The sequence below is a fragment of the Ammospiza nelsoni genome, chromosome 29, assembly GCF_027579445.1.
Source record: "Ammospiza nelsoni isolate bAmmNel1 chromosome 29, bAmmNel1.pri, whole genome shotgun sequence".
Classification (NCBI taxonomy): Eukaryota; Metazoa; Chordata; class Aves; order Passeriformes; family Passerellidae; genus Ammospiza; species Ammospiza nelsoni.
Window position 1 is genome coordinate 3,082,914 of NC_080661.1, and position 14,853 is coordinate 3,097,766.

Sequence of the window (14,853 nt, forward strand, 5' to 3'; positions counted from 1 at the left end):
ATGTGGCACTCATTGCGATGGCCTGGGTGACAAGGTGGTGTTGTGTCCCAGGTTGGACTTGATTCTCTCCAAGGTCCTTTGCAGCCTGGCTGATTCTCTGATGATTGTGACACTGCAGGGCCCTGGGGAAGCAAGAGGCCATTGTGACACTGTGGGGCCATTGTGGCACTAAGAGGACCATGGTGACACTGTGTATGACATGGCAGCGCAGAGCCAAGGGGCCATTGTGACACTGTGGGGCTGAATGGAAGCAAGGAGTCCATTGTGACAGTATGGGTCCTGCTGGAATCACAGAGGCCACTGTGACACTGCGAGGCCTTGTGGAACCAAGGGGCCATCATGCCACTGAAGAACCAAGGAGACCCTGGGGAGAGTGTGGGGACAAGGAAATCAAGGGGCCATTGCTCTATTGCAAAGACTCTGGGAATTGAGTGAACAATTGTGACTCTGTGGTGCCCCATGGAACCAAGGGTCCCTGGTGACACTGCAGGATCTTGTATCACCAGAGCTCCATTGTGACACTGCAGCACCAAGGAATTCATTGTGGCACTCTGAGGCCTCAGGGAACCAAAAGGCCACTGTGACCCTGCAGGGCCTTGTGGAACCATGCAGAGCATTGTGACAGAGCAGGACCTGCCGTCATGATGGGGCCATTGTGACACTGCAGGGCCGCATGGAACCAAGGGGCCAGTGCTGATCCTCAGGGGCTCACGGAATGAAGCAAACATGTTTGACACCGTGGTGGCCCTTGGGACCAAGAGGCCATTGTGACACTGTGGAACCATGGAGAGCATTGCTCCACTGCCAGACCTCATTCCATGAACCAAGGATACAATGTCACACTGCAGGGCCTTGGGGAATCAAGGATCCACTGTGACACTGTGGGGCCCAAGGATCCAAGGGACTTTGTCACACCAAGGGGGCCCCTGGCACCAAAGGGACGTTGTGACACTGGGAGGCCTCATGGAATCATGGAGACCACTGGGGCATCCAGGAACCATGGTGACATCAAGTTGTCTGGGAGTGTTGTTCTACTGGAGGGTAGGAGGGCTCTGCACAGGGCCCTGGAGAGGCTGGATCCAGGGCCCAAATCCAACAAGGTGAGGTTTTACAAGTCCAAGTGCCAGGTCCTGCACTTTGGCCACAACAAGCCCTGCAGCACTACAGGCTGGGGACAGAGTGGCTGGACAGCAGCCAGGCAGAAAGGGAACCTGCAGGGACTGATGGACAGCAGGCTGGACATGAGACAGCAGTGTGCCCAGGTGGGCAAGTAGCCAGTGGCTCCGGGCCTGGATCAGGAATGGTGTGGCCAGCAGGAGCAGGGCAGGGATTCTTCCCCTGTTCTCAGCACTGCTTGGGCAGCACCTCGAGAGCTGTTTCCAGTTCTGGGCCCCCAATTTAGGAAGGCCATGGAGGGGCTGGAGCATGTCCAGAGAAGGGCAACAAGGCTGGTGATGGGTCTGGAGCACAAGTCCTGTGAGGAGAGACTGAGGGAGCTGGGGTTGTTTATCCTGCATAGGAAGAGGCTCCGGGGAGACAAGGTGGTGTCAGGGCACAGGTTGGACTTCACGATCTCCAAGGTCTTTTCCAACCTTGCTGATTCTGGGATTCTCTAAAACCACCCTTGGAGCAGTTACAGGATGAGCCCTGAGCATCCTCTTCAGAAGCTCCAGCAGCCCAGGTCCCTCAGATTCTCCTGCCAGCCCCAAAGCCCATCCTGTCAGTCCTGCAGAGCCTCTGCAGCTCCTCCTCACTGCCCAGAACAGAGAGCCCCAGAGCCAGACACAGCAGCCCAGATGTGCCCCCCTGGCCTGGGGTGCCTCTGGCAAGGGAGCAGCACCAGGCACTGCAGGAGCCTGCAGACAATTCCTGCAGCACTTGTAGAATGATCCTGCTGCCCAAGGGATGTTCCCATGGTGCCAAGTCAGGAACTGCAATGGGGAGTGGGGCCAGAGAGGAAATGGCAACCAGGGATGGGCTGTTTGCAGGGGAGGGAACAGGGCTGGGCAATCGGAAGACATTTGTATCAGGAAGAGTAAAGAAAGCAAAGGTGAAGCCAAGGAAATGCTCAGGGCAGTTTGGGGGTGGCTGCCAGGCAGCCCTGGCTCTGAGCAACAGCGTCTGCAGTGGGACAGGAAACTCCCAGCTGATGGGAGCAAACTTTCTGGCTGACTGCAGAGGCCAGGACAAAGCTTAGTGGTTTCTCTGGTGTCCCCCAGCCCTTGCTGGCCCCAGGGGCTGATGGCATTTGTGCTCCCTCAGGTTCATGTCCCCACACCAACAGCATGGGGGTGCTCCTGCCTGCTGTGTGCAATGCAAACAGGGGCTGTTGAGCCAGTGCTGCCGTGTCTGTGCCTGCAAGGATGGGGCACCTGTGTGAGCTGGAGAGAGGCCAGGGCTGAAGAGGGGGGATGTTGTTGGCAGCTCCATGAGGACGCTGTGGGACGCTGCCCTGGGCTGTGCAGCGCACTGGGGATGGATCAGCCCCTGCTCTGCTGCTCCTCCCCGTCTGCCCCAGGGCCCTTGCAGAGCCCCAGCTGTTGCTGCCCTCAGCTGCCATGGCAACCCTCAGGACAAAGAGGTGCCAGGGCTGTTCCAGGTACAATTGCAGTGACACTCGTTGGTGCCACCAGGTGCCATGGCAACGGCCACGGGGACCCATTCCTTGGTTTGGTGCCATGGCAACCAATGCCTGGCCCTGTTGTGATGGTTGGTGGCCATGGAAAGCTGCCCTGGGCCCTTGCTCAGGGCTGGTGTCAGTGCCCAGAGCCAGAGGGGATCCCTTGCTGGGGGCTGTGCCATGGCCACCTGCCCTGTGCCGCGCTGGCCGCTCAGGCACCAGGAACCAGCAGCCACCAGCACTGCCAGGGCCAAAGGCCAGGTCAGCCAGACAGAAAGGGGCAGGGCTGGGCACTGTTTCCATGGCAACCGGCACTGGGGGGACACCTGGGTCACCTGGCCTGGCAGTTGCCATGGAAACCCCTGGCAGGGACTGAGGGCACAGCCCCTGGCACTGAGACACTGCTGGGCCGGGTGCTGAGCACAGGGCTGAGCACGCAGAGATGGTTTTGTTCTTGCTGAGCTGCAGCACAGCCAAGGCCTGTCCTGCCCCTCGTCCAGCCACGCTGGGGAGGGGCTGGGGCTGCGGGGGAGCTGGGCAGGGACACAGCCAGGACAGGGGACCCCAACTGACCCGGGCATAGCCCAGACCAGAGCACATCATGCTCAGGGTGTGAAGGGGGGAACAGGGAGGAAGGGGGGAATTTTGGAGGGAGGGTTTTTGCTTTCCCAGGGAACACTTGGGCAAGAGGGGGCCCTGTTTCACCAGGGCCCGGGGTCACTACCAAAGACACAGACACCAACTTAAGGAATTGTGTCATTTATATCATGCACAGCTGCAAAGATTTACAAAAGTATAAGCTCAGCAAAGCACATCACCATTAGCAAAGAATTACAAAAGAAGCTCAGCAATCCATCAAAAGCCATCATTACATTTTGATGACCAATCCCTTGGTGAAACACCAGAGGTGTTTGTGGCAGACAAAGATTCTGGCTGACTATCAAGGTATACCTTACAGACATCAGTAGTACTTTAGTGACACCGTTCTTCATTCTTTTTTCTCAATCTCATTTGAGTTAGGAACAAGAATTCTGTTGTCCATGGAGCTGGTACCTTTTTAATTCCAGAATAATGCCCCCAGGCCCTTTGCTGTTCAGCTTTACCATGCTGTCTGTGGCTAACAAGGCTTGCGGGGGCCCTTTCCCCTCTGGCTGGAAGGGGCCGGGTCCCAGTCCCTGAGGGGCACCCAGGCTCCTGGATGGAATTCCTGTGCAAGTCCCTCAGTGTCACAGCAGCCTTCACATGAAGCCCCGTGGATCAGAGCATTTCCCAAAGGGGCCCTTGGGGCAAACAGGGAGATCTGGTCTGGCAGGATGTGTAAAACAGTATCCTGGCAGATCTACTTGTTCTCACACAGAATCCTTGGCTGCAGGGACACATTCCCATTGTTCCTGCCCAGGGTTCAGGACTCAGAGTTGTCTTTCCTAGCAGCTGTTCCTTCAGCTGCCTTGGGAGGCCTTTTGGCCTCTGGACCCACACTCTGGCTCCATTATTAGGACTGCTGCACCCAAGCCCTTTATTTGCACAAACAGTGGTGATTGGAGGTGGATCTCCTTTTTTCACAATCATTCCTAAAAATGCAGTATCAATAATTGTACTCCCCGTTCACAGGGCTGACTAATCCAATCCTGGTCACTATTGTTTACAGAATTACTGTAATTTCTCCTGGATATTCTGCATCAATTCCTCCTGCCATGACAGGAACACTTTGCAAGGCCAAGCTCCAAGGGAGCAGTTACCAAAGCAAAGTGTCCTGGAGGAATCTGAATTCCTATTTCAGAATTGACAGCTCTCATTGGCTTTGAATTTATCCTAATGCATTCCAATGCATGAAGGCCCAGCCCTGCAGCCTCTGGGCTGGCCCTGCCAGGGGCCATCACAGCCAGAACAATTTCCCAGGCAGCCCAAGTCTCACTGCCCATGGTTGGATTTGTAAATTGGGGGCAGCCGTGCACAGCCAGGGGGTTTCCATTTCCCCCGTGGGCCATTGTGAAGGGCATGGAGCACATCTGGGAGATGGGTTCTCCATGGGCAAAGGTTCCCATCTCCTCATTTTTCCAACTGCTCTTTTAACAACCCCTTCACCCGTGCAACCAATCCTGCAGCTTGTGCATAATCTGGTACATAAAAAACCCTGCAGGCAAAATCACTGTATTTTTCACAGGAACAGACAAAGCACTCTGCATCACAGTATCAGCAACCCCTGCAAAAATAGCCAATTTTCCCCCTTTCTCCCTTTTTCATTGTATACAATCTCACAAAGTTGACCACTGACATTAGGGTCCTGGCCAGTCCTGTTCTCTAGGGTATTTAGTGTGACATCCCTGAGCAGCCAAAGATACCAAATTACTACTTTCAGCACTATTTCACATTATTATATAATTTTATAGATAGATAGTGATATAGAAATATAGATAGATACAGACATAAATAAATTTATATAAATAGACATATTGAGGTCTTATTATACTATAAATACATATATAATTATTATGTATATAGATATTTCATTTGCACAAATCCATATAAGCTCAAGATTAAAACCTTCTTCTCTTGCTCCATGTGGGAGCATTCCAACAATAATTGTTTCTTCTGAAGGTGCTGTTTCCTATGTACTCACAACAAATTCATCTTTGTCTGCCCAAACCCACAAGGTTGTTTCCTTTTCCATATGCAATTTTTGGATGCATTTGAAGACATCCAGGGGTGCAGCTTCTTTTACCCGATTGCCCCACTACTCCCACAGGGCTCTGACCTCAGCCCACTCCAGAGCCAGGGAACTCCAGGGAAGGGCTTCCCAGCTGGCAATTTCTGATGGGACTGATTCCTCACATTGACACTGAACAAGTGACATTTTGTTGGCATCTGGCCAGACTGTGCCAGTTTTGTTTTACCAGTGGGCAGGGTCAGCACCAAAGACACAGACTCCAACTGAAGGAATCAGTGTCATTTCCTGCAGTTCAGGGAAGCAAAGAATCACAAAAGGAGCAGCTCACCAATGCACCCAACCATCCCCACCAAAGATTGCAGCAGTGATTAACAAAGATCCAGCAGCATTTACCCTCAGCCTTTACCATCCCCCAGACCCACACAGCAGCTGGGGAAGCTGTCACAGCCAAGGGCTGCAGAGCCACTCCTGGGCACTGGGAATTCCTGCAGGTGCCTCCAGCCCCAGGAGAGGCTCCAACCCCGCTGGGAGAGGGCCCAGCTCTGACAGTGCTGAATGAACAAACTGACAGCACTGCTAGTGTGACAACATCTGCTTTCATCCTCCTCTTGGGTCCATCCCAAAGCCTGGCCAGGGCTCAGGGAGGAACCAAGGGAGGTGACTTAGACCATACAGCCCCAAACAAGGTCAGATGTCAGATTTCATGGCCTTTTCTGGCTTCTAAATACATAAAGGTCAATACATGTTTCACTAATGAGTGGCTACATCTATCACAGGGCTAATGACCATGCATATTTCATTAGGGAGCAGATACAAAGATAACCTTTGCTTGGAAGGTTCATCCAGAGGCCACCTTTGGTTCTCGCCCCCGCCTCTCTGCTACCCCCAACCACGGGGGTTTTGGTCAGGCTGGCTGCTCCAGTTCTGGGCAGAGTGGGGGGCAAAGGCTGCCAGCAGGGCTGGAAGATGGCTGCCCACCCAGCCCCGCTCTAAAGCAACTCAGCTGAAGACTCAGTGCCCTGACTGGCAGCAAAAGGGAGAATCCCCGCTGCCACAGCCAGCTTGGGCCGGGAGATGTTGGGCCATGAGATGTCAGCAGCGGGAGCACAACCCTGCGTGGGCTAACCTGCGAAGTGAGTGTAAACTGTGTCTTGCAGGTAGGTGCCACAGCCAAAGTCATGAGTTTGCCTGGCTGGTGTCCAGGTCAACCAGGATGTTCCCTGGTTTGGTGTCCCTGTGCAGGACCCCACAGCTGGTGCAGTGCTGCACAGCCTCCAGCACCTGGCAGAACAGCTCCCACGCCTCCTCCTCGGGCAGGAACCGCCGTGCCCGAATGAAACGCTGCAGGTCCTGACACTGCTCTGGCCACTCCATGACGATGTAGTTAGGGAGCCTGAGCCACTCCAGCAGCTGGACCACACCGGGGAAGCCAGTGGACACCTTGGCCAGCAGCACTATCTACAGGGGTGCGCTGGTGCCGTCGGGCTGCGGGAGGAGCACGATGCCGTCAGTGGGGCTGATGCCGTTCCAGGCCTGGGGAAGCCGTCAGCCAGCCCGGGATGCTCTGCGCCCTGCGCTGGCCCCACGCCCACTCTCCCTCGGGGCGTCCTGGCGTCTCCCACCGTGCCAGGCCCCGGCTCATCCCCGGCAGGCAGCCTCGGCTACTGCCGCTGGCTCCGCTCACCAGCTCGCCCCTGTGCCGGACGCGATTCCGTGGCACCCTTTTGATGCCCACCTGCAAGCCAAGGGCAGCAGCGGGGTGAGCTCGCCGCCCGCACTGCGAGCCACAAACTCCGCCCTCCTCCTCCTCCGCCTGCATCCCCTCCGCCCTCCTCCTCCTGCATCCCCTCCTCCTCCGCCCCCTCCTCCTGCGCCCGCCGCCGGCCCCGCCGCTCACCGGAGCGCCGTCCGAGAGCCGCGTGGCCGCGAAGACGCTGCCGAAGCCGCCGCGCCCCTGCAGCGATCCCAGCCGGTACCGCTCCTGTAGGGCCTCCTGCGCCGTCCCTGCGGGCGGGACGCGGCTGTCAGGGCTCGGCTCGGGGCCAGCAACGACCCCCGAGCGCCCCTCACCCGTCCCCGTGTCCGTTCCCTGCTCGCCCCACGAGCCCCACGTTCGAGCCCCGCGCGCCCCGGGGACAGCCCCTCCGTCTGTCCAAACACGGGAACTTTGCAGTGCTGAGCCCAGATGCAGAGCCCTGACTCCTGCACACTGGCACAGCGATCCCCTCGCTCGTTGCTGTGCATTGTCCTTGCTGAGGGTCAGAAACTGCCGGCCCACCTCCTGATCCAAGCACTGCACTTACACTTCCAGTGTTGCTTTCCTGTAAAAACAGGGGAAGGAAAACTGTGTGTGGCTTACGGTATTTTAGAGTGTCTAAAAATCCCTAAGTCAGCGATCTTAGAGGTGAGGTACATCTGGAATTACTGGGTTGCAACATGGAAAAGGGAAGCACAGAAATAAATAAAGAGAAACATCTTGGATTGTTTCTTTCATTTTCATTTTGCTTCTGGAAAGCTTTTTCAGTTTTCCAGGAATCTTCTCCTGTCTGCTCTTCCCAAGAACCTCTCATTGAGTACAAGGTCGAGCTTCTGTCACAAGATTTTCCATCAGGAAATTATGCCACTGGTGCAATTTTCATTGTGACTGTTTGTGCTGGTTTAGGGCAAATTTTGGGAGGAAATCTCTAAAAGGGGTCCGTCTAGAAAGCAAGTTCAAGCGGCCCTTCCTCCTACTAGTTCAGGAAAGGACTTGAGAAAAGTGGAAAAAAACCAGTTTATTTAACAAGTAAAGTATTCACAAGCACGAAAAATGAATAATATTAAATAAAACCTCTGACAGTGCTGAAGAGATGGCAAATTCAGAAAGTCCTTTTTGTGGATTGTAGTTGACTCACTTCATCTCTTCTAAGTCCCTCTGGTGCTGGAATGCAGCATCCCAGAGCTCGGGGGGCCACAGATGTGAGCTGCTGCCAGTGTTTGTCTGGGTTTTCAGTCCAGAGCAGGTTTAAACAGTTCCAAGAAAAAGGAAAGTCACAGTCCAAAGAAACTTCTCTGCCTAAGCTAGCTAAAACCAAATTGCTAGACCTAGGCTGTGAAGGCACCCAGAAATTTCCAAATCTGGGCACTGGCGGTCCCAGCAAACACTAGATCTGAAGGGTGCTAGAGTCAGAACTTGGAAATTTCAAAAATTTTAGATTTCTGTGCCAGTAAATCACTGGACTTGGGCTCTGCAGGCACCAGGAAATTTCCAAATCTGGGTACTGGGGCAGCAAACACAAGATGTGGTCGGTGCCAGACCCAGTAGCAGGAAGTTGCCAGGTTTTGGATTTCTGTGCCAGCAAATTGCTGCACTTGGGCTGTGCCAGAATAGGGAAATTTTTGGATCAAGGCACTGGCAGTGCCAGCAAACCCCACATTTCAGGAAGGATTGGATCTGGACCCTTCCCCTTCCCTTCCCTTCCCTTCCCTTCCCTTCCCTTCCCTTCCCTTCCCTTCCCTTCCCTTCCCTTCCCTTCCCTTCCCTTCCCTCCCTCAACAAGGTGCCAGAGGGGCTGGACAGCAGCCAGGCAGAAAGGAACCTGCAGGGACTGATGGACAGCAGGCTGGACATGAGCCAGCAGTGTGCCCAGGTGGGCAAGCAGGCCAGTGGCTCCTGGCCTGGATTAGGAATGGTGTGGCCAGCAGGACCAGGGCAGGGATTGTTCCCCTGTGATCAGCACTGCTTGGGCAGCACCTCAAGTGCTGTTTGCAGTTCTGGTGCCCCCAATTTAGGACATGGAGGAGCTGGAGCATGTCCAGAGAAGGGCAACAAGGCTGGTGATGGGTCTGGAGCACAAGTCCTGTGAGGAGTGGCTGAGGGAGCTGAGGTTGTTTATCCTGGAGAAGAGGAGGTTCAGGGGAGACAAGGCAGTGTCAGGGCACAGGTTGGACTTGATGATCTCCATGGCCTGTTCCACCCTTGCTGATTCTGGGATTCTTTGAAAGAACCCTTGGAGCAGTTGCAAGAGGAGCCCTGGGCCTCCTGTTCAGAAGCTCCAGCAGCCCAGCTTCTCCTGCCAGCCCCAAAGCCCATCCTGTCAGTCCTGCAGAGCCTCTGCAGCTCCTCCTCACTGCCCAGAACAGAGAGCCCCAGAGCCAGACACAGCAGCCCAGATGTGCCTCCCTGGCCTGGGGTGTCTCTGGCAAGGGAGCAGAACCAGGCACTGCAGGAGCCTGCAGACAATTCCTGCAGCACTTGCAGGATGATCCTGCTGCCCAAGGGATGTTCCCATGGTGCCAAGTCAGGAACTGCAATGGGGAGTGGGGCCAGAGAGGAAATGGCAACCAGGGATGGGCTGTTTGCAGGGGAGGGAACAGGGCTGGGCAATCAGAAGACATTTGTATCAGGAAGAGTAAAGAAAGCAAAGGTGAAGCCAAGGAAATGCTCAGGGCAGTTTGGGGGTGGCTGCCAGGCAGCCCTGGCTCTGAGCAACAGCGTCTGCAGTGGGACAGGAAACTCCCAGCTGATGGGAACAAACTTTCTGGCTGACTGCAGAGGCCAGGACAAAGCTGAGTGGTTTCTCTGGTGTCCCCCAGCCCTTGCTGGCCCCAGGGGCTGATGGCATTTGTGCTCCCTCAGGTTCATGTCCCCACCGCAACAGCATGGGAGTGCTCCCCCTGCTGTGTGCAATGCAAACAGGGGCTGTTGAGCCAGTGCTGCCGTGTCTGTGCCTGCAAGGATGGGGCACCTGTGTGAGCTGGGGGAGAGGCCAGGGCTGCAGAGGGGGGATGTTGTTGGCAGCTCCATCAGGATGCTCTGGGATGCTGCCCTGGGCTGTCCAGTGCACTGGGGATGGATCAGCCCCTGCTCTGCTGCTCCTTCCCATCTGCCCCCGGGTCCCTGCAGAGCCCCAGCCATGCTGTTTGCCCTCAGCCTGCCCACGGCCAGCCTGGGGCTGCTCACGGGGGTTTTCTGTGCTGAGCATCGGCCTGGGTGTGTTCTTGGGAGAGCCTGGGCAAGGAGCCTGGAGCCCCCAGGGCCTGGGCTGAGGCGTCAGTGCTGCCCCAGCAGTGCCCATGGCCTGTCTCTGCTGCAGCCCCGGCACTGCCACCCCCAGGGCTGTGCCCAGCCCCAAGAGCACTCAGGCTCTACAGCAACAGCAGGGCCACCAGGGCAGCCAAGGGAATCTAGATAGCCCTGGCAGCTTTTGTCTGGGAGGTACCATTGGAAAACCATATAAACAATTTTAGAGGCGGATTCTCAATTTTGGCCATAGATGGCTGGACTTGAAAGTGATTTTTTCAATGGGAAGAAAAGAACGGGCCCCCAGTGTTTTGAAGGCACATGAGGGGTGGCCCCCAAGAGGCCAAGGCCAGCCAGAGCTGTCTGTCCTGGCAGGTTTCATATGGGAATAATCCTCGGATATAATCAGATTTGGGGGAGGAATCCCAATTTCAGCCTTGAACCCCTGGAGGAGAAGGACAGTCCTTTCCCACAGGAAGGAATACACAGAACTCCAGGGTTTCAGGGGATGATAAGAAGCAACTCTCAATATGCCAAGGCCAGTGGGACCAGTCAAGCAGCCCCCAGGAGGCCCAGCCACCCAGACCTGTTTCATGTTCCTGGATCCTTGGGGCCCTGCAGCATCAAAATTGCCCCTTGGTTCCATGAGGCCCTGTAGGATCACCACAGATCTTTGTTTCCATGAGGTCCAGTGATATAACAATGGTCTCCTTGGCTCTGCAGTGGCACAATGGCCCCTTGCTTTCCATGAGGCCTTGCAGTGTCCAAATGGTTTCCTTCTTGCCATGGGACTGTACAAGGCCACAATGGCCCCTTGCTTCCATGAGGTCACAGTGTCTCCAAATGGCCCCTTGGTTCTATTGGGTTCCCTGGGATCACAGTGGCCCCTTGGTTCCAGCAGGCCTGGATGTGTTACACTGGCCCCTTGCTTCCATGGGGACCCACAGTGTCCCAATGGCCCCCTGCTCCCATGAGGCCCTGGGATGTCACAATGGTCTCATCGCTTCCACGAGGCCCTGCTGTTCAACAATGGCCCTTGAAGTGTCACAATAGTCCCAGTGGATTCCCCCGCTGGTTCACAATGGTTTCCTTTGTTCTGTAGTGTAACAATGGTATCCTTGGTTCCACCGTCAGAAAGGCCCTGTGGTCTCATGGAGCCCCCACAGCCCCTTATGGAGCTCCACAGACCTTTATGGAGCCCCACAGTGTCACTTTAATCCCCTTGAGTCCATGAGGCCCTGCTGTGCTACAAGGACCCCTTGGTTATACAAGGCCCTGCAGTGTCACAATGGCCCCTTGGTTCCAGTGGTCCTGAAGTGTCCTAATGGTCTCCATGGTTCAATGAGGCCCCACAATGTCACAATGGACTTTTGGTTCCATGAGCTTTCGTACTGCCAACAACAGTGTCCTTGGTTCCACAGTGTCACAATGGACCCTTTGCTCCATGAGGTTCATTGGTGTAACGTGAATGTCTTGATTCCCTGAGGTTGTGTAGTGTCACAATGATCTCCTTGGTTCTGGGGCCCTGCTGTGGCTGCTGTGTAACAATGGACCTATGGTACCATAAGGTTCCATAGTGTCACCATGGTCCCTTTGGTTCCACAAGGCCTTGCTGTGCCACAATGGCCCCTTGGTTCCGTGAGGTTCTGTACTGTCAACAATGATCTCCTTGGTTCCGCAGTGTCACAATGGACCCTTGGTTCCATGAGGAGCCTGGCCTCCCACAGCCCCTCACAGTTCCCCATGACCCCTCATGGCCCCTCACAGCCCCTCATGACTCCCTCACAGTTCCCCATGGCCACTCACAGCTCCCCATGGCCCCTCATGGCCCCTCACAGCCTCCCACAGCTCATGGCTCCCTCACAGTTCCCCAAGACCCGTTACAGCCCCTCACTGTGGATGCTCTGGAAGAGAGAGAGAGAAACAGCAAGTGTTTCTCACAGCAGCATGTGAGAATTTTTAGGGTGTTGTAGGGATGTGATAACTTGTTAAGTATAAACAATCTGCAGGTGGTATTCTTCTACTTTGTCTTTCTGTTCTTCTCAAGGACAGTGTAATGTATTTTTGTTAACCAGCCAATCAAATAGAATAAATCATCTCACGCTATAAAAACCACAAGGTTCTCTTGAATAAAACCTTCCTTCACTCTCTCTACAAACTGCCTCCCGCCTGTTCCTGTGTCATTCTCGACTCAAGAGTGACACCTCACAGCCCCTCATGGCCCCTCACAACCCCTCACAGTTCCTCACATCCCCTCACGGCCCCTCACAACCCCTCACAGCCCAAGGCGCGGGGCGCCTCCCAGAGGAGGAGGGGTCGGGCCCTGCTTGTTTTCCTTTCATTTCAGTCCCTTCATTACAGCGACAAGTAAAAAAAGGCTGAAATGGAGCCTTTCCCCAGCGTTTCCCTCGGGGTTAACTGTGGGCTGAAGCTCTGTGCTGGCGCTGGCCCCAGCGCCACCATCCCTGCAGTCGCCAGGCCTTTGCTGTCCCCCCGTGTCCATTCCCTGTCCCGGAGTCCCGCCCGGCTCTGGCAGCAGCAGCAGCCGCAGCGCAGGGGGCGCCGGCCCGGCCCAGCCGGGGCTCCCGGCCAGGAGCAGCAGCAGCGCCGGCCCTTTTCCACCTGCTCCTGCCTCGGCTCCCAAGGGCTTTTTCCAGCTCAATTCTGGAGCAGAGCAACCAGCACCCACACACAGCCCTGACTGCTCAGGGCCCGCCTGTGCTGCCCCGAGCCAGACCTCAGAGGAAGAAAGGACCGGATTTCAGAGCTGTTTACAGCACTGTTTTACTCACCCTGAGGTGGCAGCAGGAGGCTGCTGGTGCCTTTGCCTTGGGAATTGGGGATCATGGCTGCTCTTGGCCCTCTTCTGCTTGCAACCTGAATTTTATCCATGAAACTGCAAGTGCCGCTTTCAGTTGGTGCTACCCACGGTGCTTTCCTGACAGTGAAGTCAGTATTTTTGTCGCAGGCATAAAGATCAACAGATACTGGAATGCTCACCAACCTCAAGCTCTAAGATGAGGGGAATTAAAGGCTCACAGGCCACATTTGCAGTGGTCAAACACAGCCCTGTAGCTGGCACTGATGAAATAGAATAAGCTGACAGAGGCCATCACAAAAATTGCCTCTGCAGTGTGGAATTAAACTAAAAAATCCTTCAGGAGAAACAGAAACCAGAACTTCTCGACTCGCTTCATGGCTCCTTCCCAGCAGCAGGAAACAGAGATGCCCAGAGGTGTTTTGCAGTGCTGCTGCCCCCAGTTTACAGCCAGGCTTGTATTCCCTAACAATTCCTGGTACCACCTCCTGTTTTCTTAGCCTGGAACAGTAACAATGAAAACCTCACCAATGGCACAACTCCCCAGTCCACCAGCAAAAGAAAGGACAAGTTGTCAAGTTCTCCAAACCTTTGTCCTGCTTTGCTGCAAGAGTCCTGCTGCAGGCACAGTGTGGAAAGCCAAGAGAAGCCGCAGGTGGTGGCACATCTTGTGACAGGAGTTCGACCTCATTCTCCAGGAAATGTTTTTGAAAAGAGCAGACAGGATTACAGAGAAGATTCCTGGGAAACTGAATCAGCTTTCTAGAAGTGAAATGAAAATGGAAAGAAATAATGTGAAATGTTTTCCTCAATTTATTTCTGTGCTCCCCTTTTCCATCTTACACTACTTCTCCATGCCATTAATTCCAAATGCATCTCACCTCTAAGATCAATGACTTAGCAAGTTTTAGACACTCTAAAATACCATGAGCTGCACAGTTTGCATTCCCCTGTTTTTGTTGGAAAGCAATGCTGGAGACACAAGTGCAGCGCTTGGAAGCCTGCAGGCAAGGAATGTGCCCCGGCAGTGTGTGACTCTCAGCAGGGACAATGCTTAGCAATCCTGCAGGCAGGGAATGTGCCCCGGCAGTGTGTGACCCTCAGCAGGGACAATGCTCAGCAATGCTGCAGGCAGGGAATGTGCCCCGGCAGTGTGTGACCCTCAGCAGGGACAATGCTCAGCAGCGTTGCTGTGCTCGGTCCCCATGGAACCATGCCAGGAGCAGCTGCTGAGCTCAGAAGCCATCGCAGCCCCCGCCCTGCCCAGAGCCCCTTGGCAGGGTGGGCTCCTGCCCTGGCTCTGTGTGCCAGGAGCCGGCAGCGCTGGGTGCAGGGAGCCCAGGGAGGGCACAGAAACACTGGGTGAGAAATGCTGGGGCACAGCGAGATGGGCGAGTGCAGCCAGCCAGGGCAGAGGAGCAAGCACGCACAGGGGCACAGCCTGCAGGACACATGGCCAAGGGGAGAAAACAAAAAACTTCTCAGGAGGGTGGAGAACAAACTTAGTTACAAACTTAAGAGAATGAGGTACTTGGGAAATCTTAAACAGCATTGAATTACAGTAAATCACTTGACAAAGCACTGACTTCGCAAACTCTAACCTGTCCAACTTCAAGTTATGCAGATTTTGAGAAGAGGAAGTCAGGAGAAGAGAGAGATCCACAGTCAGTCTTGGATCTCAGCTGCTGTGAGCTCTGGAGCCGTGGGACGTTTCAGTGTCACACCTGTGTCACAGCCTGACCTGC

At 54.9% G+C, this 14,853-nt stretch overlaps 1 pseudogene; it reads right to left on the minus strand.

Annotated features, from left to right (window-relative positions):
- Positions 1–6,795: 6,795 nt before the first annotated feature.
- LOC132085215 (zinc finger protein 271-like) overlaps positions 6,796–14,853 on the minus strand; it is a 519,877-nt pseudogene continuing 511,819 nt past the window's right edge.